A 14412-nucleotide genomic window follows, 5' to 3' on the forward strand; every position below is an offset into this window, starting at 1 on the left:
GTTGACCTGTGTCCAATGAGCCAAAAGATAACCCATGTGAAATTCTCATATAAACTAAAATGTTAGTTAATATGCCACTTACTATACATTGAAATCATGGCAGTTTTCAATGATTAGTGACACAGAAAATATTTGCCCAGAGACTGTTAGCAGTAATTTTTTCCAAAGCAATATCCCCTGAATGAAAGCCAAGTACAACCAACAACACAATCACCAAGGAGCCTCTTCTCCAGTAATAAGCCCAGAGGTTCTTTTCACTAAAAATTATTACTGTTTTTGTAAAAAATTCTACTCCTTATCACAAGGTTGTGTAAAAATAATTCATGGCTTAGAAAACAGAGCTGAAGTTAATTCCTTTGTCTCAACAAGATTTTGCAACTGCTTCCATAGACCCTATAGAAGAGAGCTGTGTTCCATACCAACCCAATTCCAGTGAAATAGGCAGAGGCAATGTTACAGCCAAACCCAATCATATATGTCTGCAACAAAGCTGCAACATTTCGATACATAGAACGTCAAAGTCAAAGGTCTACTAAAACTTTTTCTTGAATACAATGGTCCATGGAAGAGAGGGTGGCCCTTCTAAAACCATACTGCTATTCAGAACTTTATGACATAATGTGGATCTGAGAGAGGTCATGTCCTCTCTCCTCTGGGCTCCAAAGGTGAGACTTAACGGATACAAAACACCGTAACAAAATGCATGCTAAATTTTCTCTCTCCTCTAACTTTGAAATGTCATGGAGTAATGCTAACCGCATGTCATTTGACTTACCACTCTTCCTAGTTGGAGTCGAGAGGAATGAAGGCTAGAATCCTCAGAACTCTGTATTGAATTTCAATGGTGTCTTTCTTCCTAAACTTTAGTTGGAGAGTGAGGATCAAGGATTGTCCAAAAAGGCAGAGTCTTCTCACTACACAGGGTTTAAACGTGTGTCTGAAAGTGAGGAAAGCAATGATTAAAGAGCTTATTATGTTGTTTTTTACTTTTTGCACAAAACCAAAGGAAAAGAAGAGAATAAAGAGAAGTACTAAGAACACAGATAAACAGAAAAGAAATATTTTTAATTGCATTGAAAACTGTCCTATAAAATTATCTTACAATAGCAAGTAAAGCAACCTTAAAATTAGAAATCAATAAACAATGTCATACATGGATATATGGATATATCATGTCAATTTGAGCCCCTAATGGCTGTATGGTTTGCAACAAACATTCTAATATTGCACTGTCCTAGCAAACTTGAATTATGATCTTAATTAATCAATATTTATTTATTGAATGATCAGCACTAGCCTTGGTTCTGTGTTAAGCATTAAAGAAACTATAAAATGCAAAGAGTCACACTATTGTTGAAAACATGACTATTATACTTAAAACAGTAAGGCACAATGCAGGTACCATATAAATTAAATGCCCAAGTTGCATGCAATCTGAAATATACACACATTTATATACTGGTAGTATTTTATTTTTCATCTACCTTCCTCTTTTGACTCTCTGTACATGCAAGTCCTTCCCAGGACCTTAACAATTGATGTTTTTAATGTGAGTAAATTGCCAAACCTAATGTGCTGCAGATTTTGTCTAAAGTTGGTGTTTGTGGCATTCTCTGACTGCCTTCACAAAGCCCAAAATAAAACTAAGCTAAAGTACTCCCAAACTTTTTATACTGTGAATACTTTCTGTTTGCTTTAGAATTGTTTGGAATTACTCCTGAGGAAAAAAACCAGACGTTAGTAAAGCTGAAGAACTAACTGGGCTTTCTGCAGTTCTGTCAATCCATGGGAAAGCTTCCGTCTACCCAGATCCTGCCAGAAGGTAACAAAAGGTTTTCACTGACGTGCAAAGCAAGAGTTCATTTAATTTTTCAGAATTCTGTTTTTCAACTCTGTGTTCATTAGTTGACTTTGTCCTCTTTGTCCTTAATTATGTTGTCTTACGTGCTGCAAGCTTTATATTTAAAAACATATATAATTAATTACAAAATTAAATAGATATTTGTGCTTCATTGAGGATGGAGAGAAGTAGCTTATTACAATACTGCAAAAAGAAAAGCCAAAGTAACTATGATGTTCAAATATCCAACAAAACACACATTGAAAAAGCAAAGTATCTAGCTATAATTCTTTTCTTTTCCATCCAAGAATTAACCAGCTAACTAAACATAGCCTTTATTAAATCAAGTCTACATCATACATAAACTTTAATGTGAGAATCTTACCGAACAAAAATCTTCCACTGAGAGCCTATTCAAACTAGTTTCAAAAGATTTTCTTTCTGAAACTGAGAAATTTGCATTAAAGATGCTATGCAGCAATGAAACATTAACTTGATGAGTCTATTACACCATCAATAGAAAAATATGTCGAAAATGTTTTTAATCTCATAGGGAAATGGTCTTAGTATCCCTTATTTCTTCCCATCTTATTGTGAAATAATATTTTATGAAGCTAATTGTTCAACAATTGCTATCTTATCTATGAAAGGAAATTGCTTTTTTAAAAAAAACTAGGCCAAATAAAATAGGCCAACTTGTTTATGAAGCAAAGTATTTTAATCCACTTACTTATAGTTCTTGGCTTTTGACAAGAAGTCTGACATCTGAAATGGAAATATTCACTGTATAATTACACAACTTTTAACATGTATATATATATATTTATATTCATGCTAAAAAATGTCAGATTAGCTTATTTGAATAGTGTAGGCCATCCATTAAAATTGAGAAACTTATTCAATTGGATTTGTTACTCCTAAACATATCCTCATATGACATTGTAACTTTTTCCTGCCAAGCATTGGTATATAGTTTTAAAATTACAAAATTTTTGTATATAGTTATGACTTCTGGCCACTGGTTCTAAGCCAGTCTCCAGTAGAACAAAGGTAACTTATACTCTGTTTCCTGTTTACTAAAAACTGAATTATAAGGAGATTACAGTGTACTGCTGATAAATGATATAATTAGATAAGCAATTTTTAACACTATGCTTTAAGATAACAAAAGGAAATTTATAAGATGTTAGTTGGATGAGTGGAAATTTTCAAATGAGTTGAAGTTTTTCTATATGAAAACTATGTAGCCCAGTCTTTTCATTTTGAACTCTTTTGTAGGCCTCAAAAGAGTAAATATGGTTTCCCAAGAGGACTATATTTTCAGTCATCAAAATCTTATCATCATTACTGAGACATAGTTCTATTGGGACATGTAGTTAACATTTAATGTATTATAATAAATACCATAGTCTTCATGCTTTATTCATTTATCTCTTACCTGTATTGGGGTAACTATTTATAGCTATCAAAATATTATAAAATAATATATGTAATAATCAATTCTAGCTATAATTAGGATGAATAAAAAGCAACCTCTAACACATCAATGGCTTACAAAAACAAACATTATTGTTTTTCACTCATCAAAGGTAGGGTGGCTACAGATCCTCTAATTTCAGCTGCGGTTACGAGGCAGGACTCGGCTAGGCTTGATTAAACTCCAGGCCTGGGAATGAGTTCAGATCTATTCCACCTGTCTTTATCACTCTGGGACTAGAGGCTACTCAAGCATATTTTTCTCATGGAGCAGAAACACAAGGACTCAAGCCTAGCCACACTGGCACATGGAAGCCCATGCTCATTCTTCGGCTGTTCACGTTGGCTACAACAGGTCACATGGCCAAGCCCAACATCAGTGAAGTGGGGAAATATATTTCATCTACCCTCGTAACAAGGAGATAATACAAAATCACTTTGCAAAGCGCTTCAGTGTGCAATTCTATAATAAGAAAAGAATGAAGAATTGGGGACAATAATGTTCTATATTTCTGCAATGCATCACAGTAGACATTTATTACTTTTAATTTCATAAACATATTGGCACACTTTGAGGAATAAGCTCATGATAATTAAGGTAAAATAATCTACTTGTAGTAATAATTTAAAGTTGAAAACTTAGCCAGAATTTATGCCAGTCCATATTAAGAGTTTAGGTTAAACATACATTTAACAATTAATTGGATTTTTAACATATGAGTGCATTTAAATTATATCTCCCAGAACAAACCAAATGAATATGATAACATCATTTGAAAAATTATTTAATGATGACACTGTTTGAAGAATGTACCTTATCTTCTTGATGACTGGAAATAACATTTTTCCTAGCATAACTTTAGGGCAAGGAGCACTTTTAGAAATCTAACAGTTTTCTTACATGTTAACAAAATAAATATTTTAATATAATTTATATGATGTTCTACCATAAAATTGTGTTACACAGTAGATCTAATGTCAATAAAAACTGAACTATGCTGGATTGCAGAGTCTCTAACTGTCTGGCACCATCACCAAGTGCAGCTACTTCTCTGAGCACCCACCTCCAGGCTGAGAACTATAAATAATCCATTCGATTCTTGACATTACTGCCCAGAGCGGTGGGAAACGTAAAGGCTGATACATGTTTTCTTGTTCTGATTTTGTCTTTGTTTTTGGTGGCTGTTTTTAGTGCATGAATTTTCAAAGGTTGAAATGTGTTATTTAAGAATCACCCTAAGTCATATTAAAGTATAATAGCTCAAAGAAAAACCAAAGATATATTGTAGTACTTCTCTACCTAAAATTCTTCAATGACTCCCTAGTTACGCACACAAAGTACTTTGTAGCCATTTAGCTAACTTTATCAAGCCTGTTTGCCTATCCTCCAGCCAAATTAGGCCATTCCCTGTTTCCAAAACTTGCCCAAGCCTACCCACCTTTTTATTTATTTATTTATTTCTGACTCTTCCCTCTACAAGAAACTTCCTCCCCTCTTATCTATAGGCCTGCTGACCTCCCAACATTTGCTCCTATCAAGAACTCAGATACAACTTTCCTCAAACTTTTCCTGATAATGCCAAGAGTTGGAGTTCCCATTGCTTCCCCCCATCCCTACTTCTGGTGGTACTTAAAATAGTCTACCTTTTGTGTAATTTGTCAGTAGTCATTGAGTACCTGCCATGTGTCAGGAGCTTGCTCCTCCTCTTCATAAGCTCAGTCTGGTTTGCATGTTTGCTGTATTGTAGCAAAGCATAAGCTCCCTGAGATCAAAGACTGTCTTATTCATTTTTCTCTTCTCTGTGACGGGCTAGCATATTCACTTACACACAGTAGGAGCTCAATAAATATCTACATGAAGAAATAGTAATGTGGGGAAAATCTCAGTAATTTTTATTCATTTGGTCGATGACTTCTCACAAAATGATATAAAATATGACTTCAGACTTCAGCAAAAGTACCTGGATCATAGACACTCAATAAACTGCAGCAGGGTAATTAGACGTAATTTGATCTATTTGAGCCAGAAAAAGACTGTGCTGTTTGCCTTGAGGCATTTAAAATTAAAGCTAGAACCTTATTAGTATGAAATAGTTCGAGTGTGGATCTGCATAACAGTTGCAACCTCTCAAGACTGTTAAAGTTCTATAGTAAGACTTTTCATTATTCAAACAGTAAACAATAAATTGACAAAAATCGAGGATATAGCTACTCTAATCTATAAAACTTTATTTATATAATTAGACATCTCCAATAAATTAACCAATTTTACTTACATAAAATAATAAAGCTGCTAAAATTTTATATTTTTAATGTTTTTATCATCTTTGATCTTTTTCCTAACTTCCTTAAGTACAATTTTTATATGCCACTAATTGCTCAAAAACATAAAGTAGCCCATTATTTCTTTATAGGCATGGGAGTTTAAAGCTAGAATAGACTAGAAATCATTGAGCTTTATCTGTTAATTTTACTCGGTATCAACTGAGGCCCATAAAATTCATTACTGTGACTGGAACCCACGTCTCCCGACATAATGTTCTTTCTACTTCACCATCCTATACATTTTTAAACTCCTTTGTTTTTCAAGAGCTCTACAAGGAAACTTCATTCTTAAAAGTACTTAAACTTGGCCAGGCGCGGTGGCTCAAGCCTGTAATCCCAGCACTTTGTGAGGCCGAGGCGGGTGGATCACGAGGTCAACAGATCGAGACCATCCTGGTCAACATGGTAAAACCCCGTCTCTACTAAAAATACAAAAAATTAGCTGGGCATGGTGGCGCGTGCCTGTAATCCCAGCTACTCAGGAGGCTGAGGCAGGAGAATTGCCTGAACCCAGGAGGCGGAGGTTGCGGTGAGCCAAGATTGCACCATTGCACTCCAGCCTGGGTAACAAGAGGGAAACTCCGTCTCAAAAAAAAAAAAAAAATTACTTAAACTTATTTCCTAATTCTCCTCCCAAAACAAATCTTCACTCAGGATGACTACCTTCTATCATACCTACTTTTGTCATGAAAAATCTTTCCTTAAATTCCCTTCTGCTCAAAGACTGTCCTCGTTTTTGAAATAGACTCTGCTTTGCCAACTCACAATGATATTTCCAGTTTTCTAAAGAAGTCTATATTACATGTACAAAACTCTGTTAGCTAAGGTGCTAGATGTAAAGACTGCTCTCAAGAAGTTTAAAATACAGTTGGAGAGATTAAACATGTTCACATAAATTAGGCAAAAGATTGTAAGTGTTATAAGATGGACACAACGAGCAGTAAAATAAAAAAGAAGAGAAAAATCATTTTTAGTTAAGGATATCAAATAAGGCTTAATACATAGGTGGTATCTTTTCTGTGTTTTTCTGTCTATTTTTAACTAAAGAAATCAAACAAAAAATAAGTTAATATGCTGAAGAATAGAAAGATAGATCAAAGTAACACATTTGCAAAAGTCCACAAAACAGACGAGTCTTGGACTGTATTCTACTTATAAGGGACATTACTAGGACAACTGACAAAATTGGAATATGCACTGTAGATTGGATAAAAGTATTGTGTGTGTGTGTGCGTGTGTGTGTGTGTGTGTGTGGTATTCAAAGATGGTAAAAATTTTGGAAAGAAGGATAGACAATCGAAGATAAAAACACTACACAAAGACAAGAGTGGGAAAGTGCAGACAGAAAGCAGCAAATATCAAAATTGGCTGCACATTAGGGTTTGCTCAGTGGTGTAGTGGAACTGGTCATAAAAAAGTATTAATTTCCAATAAAAGATACTTGGGCTTTATTTTCTAAGAAATGTGAACTTACTGAGTTCACATTTGGCTTTGAGCAACGCAATTTCCTGATCAGAGCTCTGCTTTGGAAGAATAAGCCAGATAGAGTCTATAGAATGGATGAAGGGGGACAAAGCTTATGCCAAATAGACTCATTGGGAAAAGAATCCTATGGTGGAAGGAAGAGTGAATGAGTACCTGGACTAGAGTTGGAAGTGGAAAAGAAATTATGAGGTCAAATGTACACCAACACTAGAATAGTGTCAGTAGGAATTTACACCTGATTGGATACGGGGGACAGAGAGTGGAGATACAGTTAAGAGGGCGGCTATAAACAGAGAAAGAAAAAACACAAGGACAAGGAAGTATTTAAGAGAAAATTCTTGCAATCTTTTTGAAACATACTGAGTTCTAAATTAAATTCACATGTGTACCGTAATATATACCATAAATCAATATGCATATTTATTTATTTATTTTTGAGATAAGGTCTTACTCCGTCACCCAGGCTGGAGTCCAGTGGCATGATCAGTGCACTACAGCCTCCACGTCCCAGGCTCAAGTGATCCTCCAGCCTCAGTCTCCTGAGTAGCTTGACCATGCCACCATGCCTGGCTATTTTTTAATTAATTTATTAATGAATTTATTTTGAGATAGAGTCTCCCTCTCTTACTCAGCCTGAAGTACAGTGGTGAGATCTCAGCTTACTGCACCCTCCGCCTCCCAGGTTCAAGCAATTCTCATGCCTCAGCCTCCCGAGTATTGGGATTACAGGCATATGCCACCACGTCTGGCTAATTTTTGTATTTTTAGAAGAGACAAGGTTTCTTCATGTTGATCAGGCTGGTGTTGACTTCTGAGCTTAAGTGATTCACTGCCTCATCTTCCTAAAGTAGTAAGAGTACAGGCATGAGCAACTGCACTCAGCCACTTTTAATTTTTTGTAGAGGTGGGGTCTTGCTGGTCTCTAACTCCTGGCCTCAAGCAATTACCTTTCCTTAGCCTCCCAAAGTGCTGTAATCACAGGCATGAGCCACTGAGCCTGGCACCAACATGTATATTTAGATATGGTAGCAATTTAATGCATTAATAATTCAACTATTTCCATCTTGTCTCTTAATCAGTGCACTACAGCCTCCACTTCCCAGGCTCAAGTGATCCTCAAGTATCAATGATACCAGATACTTCTTGAGGGAGGGGAAAAAAAGGAGTAGAAGAATGAATTGGCATGTAAAAAACTCTTACTACATTCCACATTCAGTCAAAGTACAATTGCTACTATTTCCATTTTACAGATAGAGAAGCTAAAACTTGAAAGTATCAGGTAGCTTATCTACATTGTTGGAGATAGTAACAGCATGTCTATAGTCTTACTGACTTCTGAATAGAAGAATTTTTTTTTAACCTTCTATCAATGGGTAGAGGCTCAGAGAAGCAGATTTTAGCTAAATATAAGAAAAAAAACTTTTAACAATTTCAGCTGTGAAATTCAGGAAGAGAACCGAGACTTACAGGGAAGTTTTAATGTGCTTAAGAAGGTAGCTAATCTGTACAGAAAAAAAATCATAGAAGTTTTTGTCCTGAATTATCTCACGATAACAACTGATATGTGAGTAGGATATGGAGAAGCAAATATAAATATTATAGCTTTTCCTTCTTCCTTGTGCTACTGTATAGTTTTAAAATAGCTATTTTTGCTTGTTTTCAGACTCAACTAAATTTTTTGCCACAATTTTGTTTTAATTTTATGTATATATGTAGGAGCATCTGTTGTAGTAAAACTATATGTTTTTCTTAGATGTAAAGGCAATTATCAATTCAAGAATTACTCTAATGAAGATTTCGGAAAATTTTTTTTCAAAATATGCATCTTAATATCACAGATTATTAGTGTAATGAATAAATGAAAATTTGTTCTATCACGAAACAAGAATGAAAAGTGAAAGTTTCTCGACATTAGGAAATCAAACTCCATTGCATTTCCATGCACCAATTCTTTCTGAGCTAGTTGCAAAATATAACATAAACTAATATTTCAACTTTAAAGCCAAACTATGAATTCAGGATTCATCTTTTTGTATAACTACATTCCACTTGTGAAGAATACTCTCTCACAAATAGACCAACATAAATACAAACCATTCAATGATCCTGGTAAAATCTGCACAAAACAGAAATGGGAACACAACAAAATTCCAAAAGGAAATTCTACTATTGCCTTCTCATTAAAGTTGTTTGCTTGATTTCCCGTTCATAGGCTAAAGGGTGGGGTTTTGTAAAATAATTAATGTTCATTTAACGTTATTATTATGTGTGGAAAAATATGGGAACTGGGTCTGATTTCCACGTGATGCTCATTTACTGTACATAGATCAGGTCTGAATTCTGATAGCTTGAGATAGATAAACAACTAGTCCAGGATATGAAGGGTATCCAGTGCAAAATGAAGAAAAGTATTTTGCTCAATAACCAAGTGCATTTCAGTAGCTAATGCCCTTCCAGAAACCCGCAACAAAGTGAAAAGAGGCAGCAAGATTTGAAGAATTAAGAAATACATTAAAGGGCCCGGTGCAGTGGCTCAGCCTCTAAATCCAGCACTTTGGGAGGCTGAGGTGGGTGGATCATTTGAGATCAGAAGTTCAAGACCAGCCTGGCCAACATGGTAAAACTCTGTCTCTACTAAAAACATGAAAAAAATTAGGCAGGTGTGGTGGCGGGTGCCTGTAGTCCCAGCTACTCTGGAGGCTGAGGTATGAGAGTTACTTGAACCTGGGAGGCAGAAGTTGCAGTGAGCTGAGATTGTGCCACTGTACTTCAGCCTGGGCAAGAGTGAGACTCAGTCTAAAAAAAAAAAAGAGAGATTCATGAAGAAACAGGTAGCAATCTTTGGCCAACATTTAGTCCAAGAGTAGATCTTAAACACCCTAAGAGTTCACCAGATTGTTTTCTGAGGAAACCTATGTCTAAAGTAAGACTTATTCACCTGGTTCCTAAGCTGTTCACAACAGCTTAGGCTGGGCAGATTGGGGGTTGAGAATTCTGGATCTCATATCTTCATAGATCTTTCTTATCTTGCACCAGAGTTCATAACACACGGGATCCAGGCCAAAGACCTTGAAGGACTGGATCTAATGTTACTAGCGTGCTCTGGGAGGACTTACAGAGGGCAGGACAGAAACTGACCATTTTCAGTAAGTTTCACGGTCTGCATCAGAAAACACGGATATGTCTACATGTGAGATAAGTGCTGTCCAGCAGAATGTCCCTGGTTTTCAATGGAGCAACGGAAGCTGACAGAGTCTAAGAAATCCTCCTAACGCTATGTAGGCCAGCATTCGCAGTCACACTCTGATGTTCGTAATCCTCTCACTGTACCAAAACGTTGTAATATTCCCCAGGCAGGTCAAAGTTTTTATAAAAAATGTTTTCATACTAGGATTCATGTTTAAATTTCTAATTTGGTTTACTATTTCGGTGACTATATACATCACAAAATTAGCCTCCGATTTTCTGCTATCACTTAAACTTAAGTTTCATTTTAGCTCATTTTGATATCTCTGCCTAAAAGTAGACAAAATAGTTTTAATACCAAACTTTTCTCTGATTGATTCTTTCTCATACAATTTCAGCAATCATTGAATTTTTGTAAATTCTAATTCTCCTTGATCAAGTCTTCCGAAGAAAAAAAATCAATTTAGCAAACTATTTACATTTTGAAATGACAATAAAAAAACACAAAACCAGACACACACAAAGATAAATATGGAAGAGCCCTCAAATATTAGACAAGATAACTATAAAATAGATTTAAATAATAAGCACATATTAAAAATATTTTCAAAAGACCATGATACTAGGTTAAATATTGCTACACAAATGAAAGACAGGTCTAAGGAAACATTTTTAACTTAGACGGCTTTCTTCTGACCATTTCTAAATACACATACCAAAATTAGGAAGGGTCCATTTGACATGAAACAATCTGATCAATTGTGATTAGAGCATACTATTTAGAAAAATGTCCTGCTTTACCTTTAAATTATTAACATAAACACACATACACACACAGAGAAATACATATACAAATGTCGAATATGAATTACCTTTTAAATATGAAAACAACACTTAAAACCTTCTGTGCATGTGATTCTCTAGGTTTGTGTAACTTAGGAAATGCGGTACTAGGTATCCGAAGCCTTCAATTCAAAGCGCAAATTTAATACATATTAACAGGATGACTGGAGAAGTTCATGATACTCCTGTGCCTCAGTTTTCTTATCTATAAAATAAAGGAGTTGGCCTGGATGGCTTCTGCAGTCATTTCCAGTTATATAATTACATTTGATTCTCCAATAGCTGGAATAAGAAAATCTACATGGCTGTATTAAATTGCCTTTGTCCCTCCTTGGTCCTGAACAGCTGAGGACTTCGGGACTGATTCATTATGGCCGGGAAGAAATACTTCCGTTTCAATTTCTAAGATAATAATGGCCAAGGTTAACCCTTTCAGATTAAATGTTAATTTCCTTATTTTTCTTAGGCCTCTATATTTGTTAGCCCAGGACTTTCCTGTAATTAGATGTCATTCTTTTGATTAATTCTGTATTTGCTTGAGCAAAGTACCTATTCTTAGCCCCTAGATTATTTCTAACATGTGAACTTCTTGCCCTCTCTACGCTTTTTTTTGTTTTAATGTCCTTTCCTTCTACCTAAGTAGTACTTTACTTTAGCTGATAATTTCCTCTAATTTTCTTTGTCTAAGCTTGCTCTTCGAAATTCACCAATTATCTCCCAATAATATACATAATGATGCACTTGTAGCTCTATTTCTAATTCAAGCTAGAAACATTTTGTGTCAAATATAGCAAATCCTCTTGTTATTACATATTCTTGTTTCCAAACATCTATAATTTTCCCTAAAATAATGTGAATTTGGATTTCCATCATAAAATAAGTTTCAAAGTTTTAATTATGAAGATGAACAAGAATAGAGACACTACTTATATAACTTAAAGTTTATGTCATCTGCCATAACTCAAAATTAGAAAAGCATAGTCAGATAACTGCTGCACATGTACAGGTTCTTTAGGTAAAATGTAAATTCAGTTATAGGGTGACTAAATTCAAAGGTTCAAATGGCTGACCCAGGTGGTAATTAATTGTTTTTAGCATTTAAGAAAACCATATTGGTATGTTAAATATTTTAATCAGTAAAAGGAATATGTAAATGAGAAAATATACTTTATATCTATTTTCCTTTTTTTGGTATATCATCTAGAGGTTTTCTCCAGCCCTGAAAGAAGATGGGTCCCTGGAAGAGTAAATCCTTTAAGTATAAAAGTTTTAAATAGGAACTAATTATCATAACTAAAAGTCTCTGATTTTTCCACTCATTCATTCTTAATAACTTTACATTTAATTTATTTTATAATATCTAAAATAGAGTTCCAAGCTGATGACACCAAACAAGGACCCAGGAAGAGAATAGAGGATAAGAAACTGGCTCTTCAGGGAATGCTTAAATGAACAAAACTGTACAATGAGCACCAGAAGCACAACTATTGCCACAGTGTGGTTGTGCCATTACATTTCTACTCTCCACACACACTTCAGAAGTAGTTTGAGTTCTTTTCTAACTTATTTTACAGGGCTTTTCTTCGGGAGTCTAGAGGTACAAAGTAAAAGAACATTAACATCACCTCAAGGAAGATTTCTCCAGAGTCTCCCAAAGGAATATGTAATGAAGGCTTAAATACATCAACAGTTAAGTCTACAGAACTTGTCCCAAAGTTTAGAGCTTTTGTAGAATCTAGGGGATATCTAAATATTTCTACTTGCTATATGAGAGAGTGAAGGCGGGAAAACTTCCTTGGACAGCTTTTAAAAGTGATATAAGCAACCAAAATCATTATTCCCCACCAGTCATCTTTAAAAAACAATATTGGTTGTGTAATTTACATTTCCATTGTATAATTTATGGTTATTTTGACTAGCTAATAGTTTGCAATATATTAAATTAATAATGTGTGGAGTTGTAATTCTTTACTATGTATATGTAGCATATTGATCTTTTCTTAATAATTACTGTGGTTATTAAGTATATCTATACCCATATCATACCCTTCAGAGCAAAATTGCAATATCATACATTTTTCCAGAGCTTCATGGCTGTTAGATGTGAATTTTTTATTCACTAAAAAGTATTTATTCAGAGTCTGGTATATGCTGGTGCCAGTGATAATGTGATAAAATGAATAAATCCCGGTTTTAATACTTGTTACTGAGAAAGAATATCCATCTCATTGGAAATGGCTATTTTTTTTCTTTAATATGGTATGAAAAAATGTTCTGCAATGAGACACAATGACTTTTTGTAGTTTAATTATGGTAAGGCAATTTTAAAAATAGATAATCCATTACTAATGCTAAACATTCTCATGACCAATTACCTTCATATCATCTTGTCAGTTAGTTGCATTAAAAACCCAGTTTCCTCATTACTAATAATGCTTTAATATTATTGCTCTAATTTTATGCATGATGACAATGGGAAATTCTATACAAATTGTTAAACTCGCAGTTCCACAAGATGGTACATCTTTATACTCTACTGCTGCTGGATAACATCCTTTCTGTACTTGATGTGTTTGTTCTCTGAACTCATCTCTTTCTACTACATTCTCTCCTCTCGCTTACATTTGCTAATACTCTTCTCCACCATCTGCCCCATAACAAACTTTCCTGGCAAATCTGATTCTAGAGTCCCTTCGTGCCATCCTGAGGGGAAAAAAAAAACATTTGGTGACATATGCTTTAATAGCATGCCTTGCTGCTTATATAAAGACACACTGTACATAGAATAGTGCTGCATTTTTCTGTGATATATTGTCATATTGTAACATCATTGATAAGGGTCTGTACTTTGTTATAGTGCTTAATCTTTTTTATATAAAGGATCTAAATTTCTTTATGAGAACATCAACTAGAAAAACGTTCATTATTATGAACGGGGGATGCTTATATGATTAAGCACTGAGACTTCTACGATCAACTACTTTTTTCTTGACAGGCAAGAAGCCAATCTTATTTTAACAGAAGGTCAAGTCTTTACAGTTTGGGGAGCTATGTTTAAGAAATTATGAATACAAAATTAGGTACCAGGCTGTACAAGAGCCTCGCCAAAGTTCAGGACTTTGAAGCACAAGCTTTTTTAGCTACATGGTACAAACACTTCTGCTTGGAACTAAGTTTTATGCCTCTATTTCCTCTGTCATCACTTCTCAATGCACTGGTTACCCTCTTGTTCTTACACAACTGGGATCTTATTGGTT

The 14412-nt window shown here is 34.8% G+C and overlaps 1 protein-coding gene across 1 annotated transcript in view; it reads right to left on the minus strand.

Moving 5' to 3' along the window:
• Positions 1-804: 804 nt before the first annotated feature.
• The window catches only part of LOC118149892 (uncharacterized), a 41635-nt gene continuing 28027 nt past the window's right edge, over positions 805-14412 (minus strand). Inside the window, exon 2 of the mRNA XM_078358579.1 lies at positions 805-937. The gene's annotated coding sequence lies outside the window, so the exon portion shown is untranslated. The remainder of the gene's footprint in view (positions 938-14412) is intronic.

Source organism: Callithrix jacchus, chromosome 21, assembly GCF_049354715.1.
Source record: "Callithrix jacchus isolate 240 chromosome 21, calJac240_pri, whole genome shotgun sequence".
Classification (NCBI taxonomy): domain Eukaryota; kingdom Metazoa; phylum Chordata; class Mammalia; order Primates; family Cebidae; genus Callithrix; species Callithrix jacchus.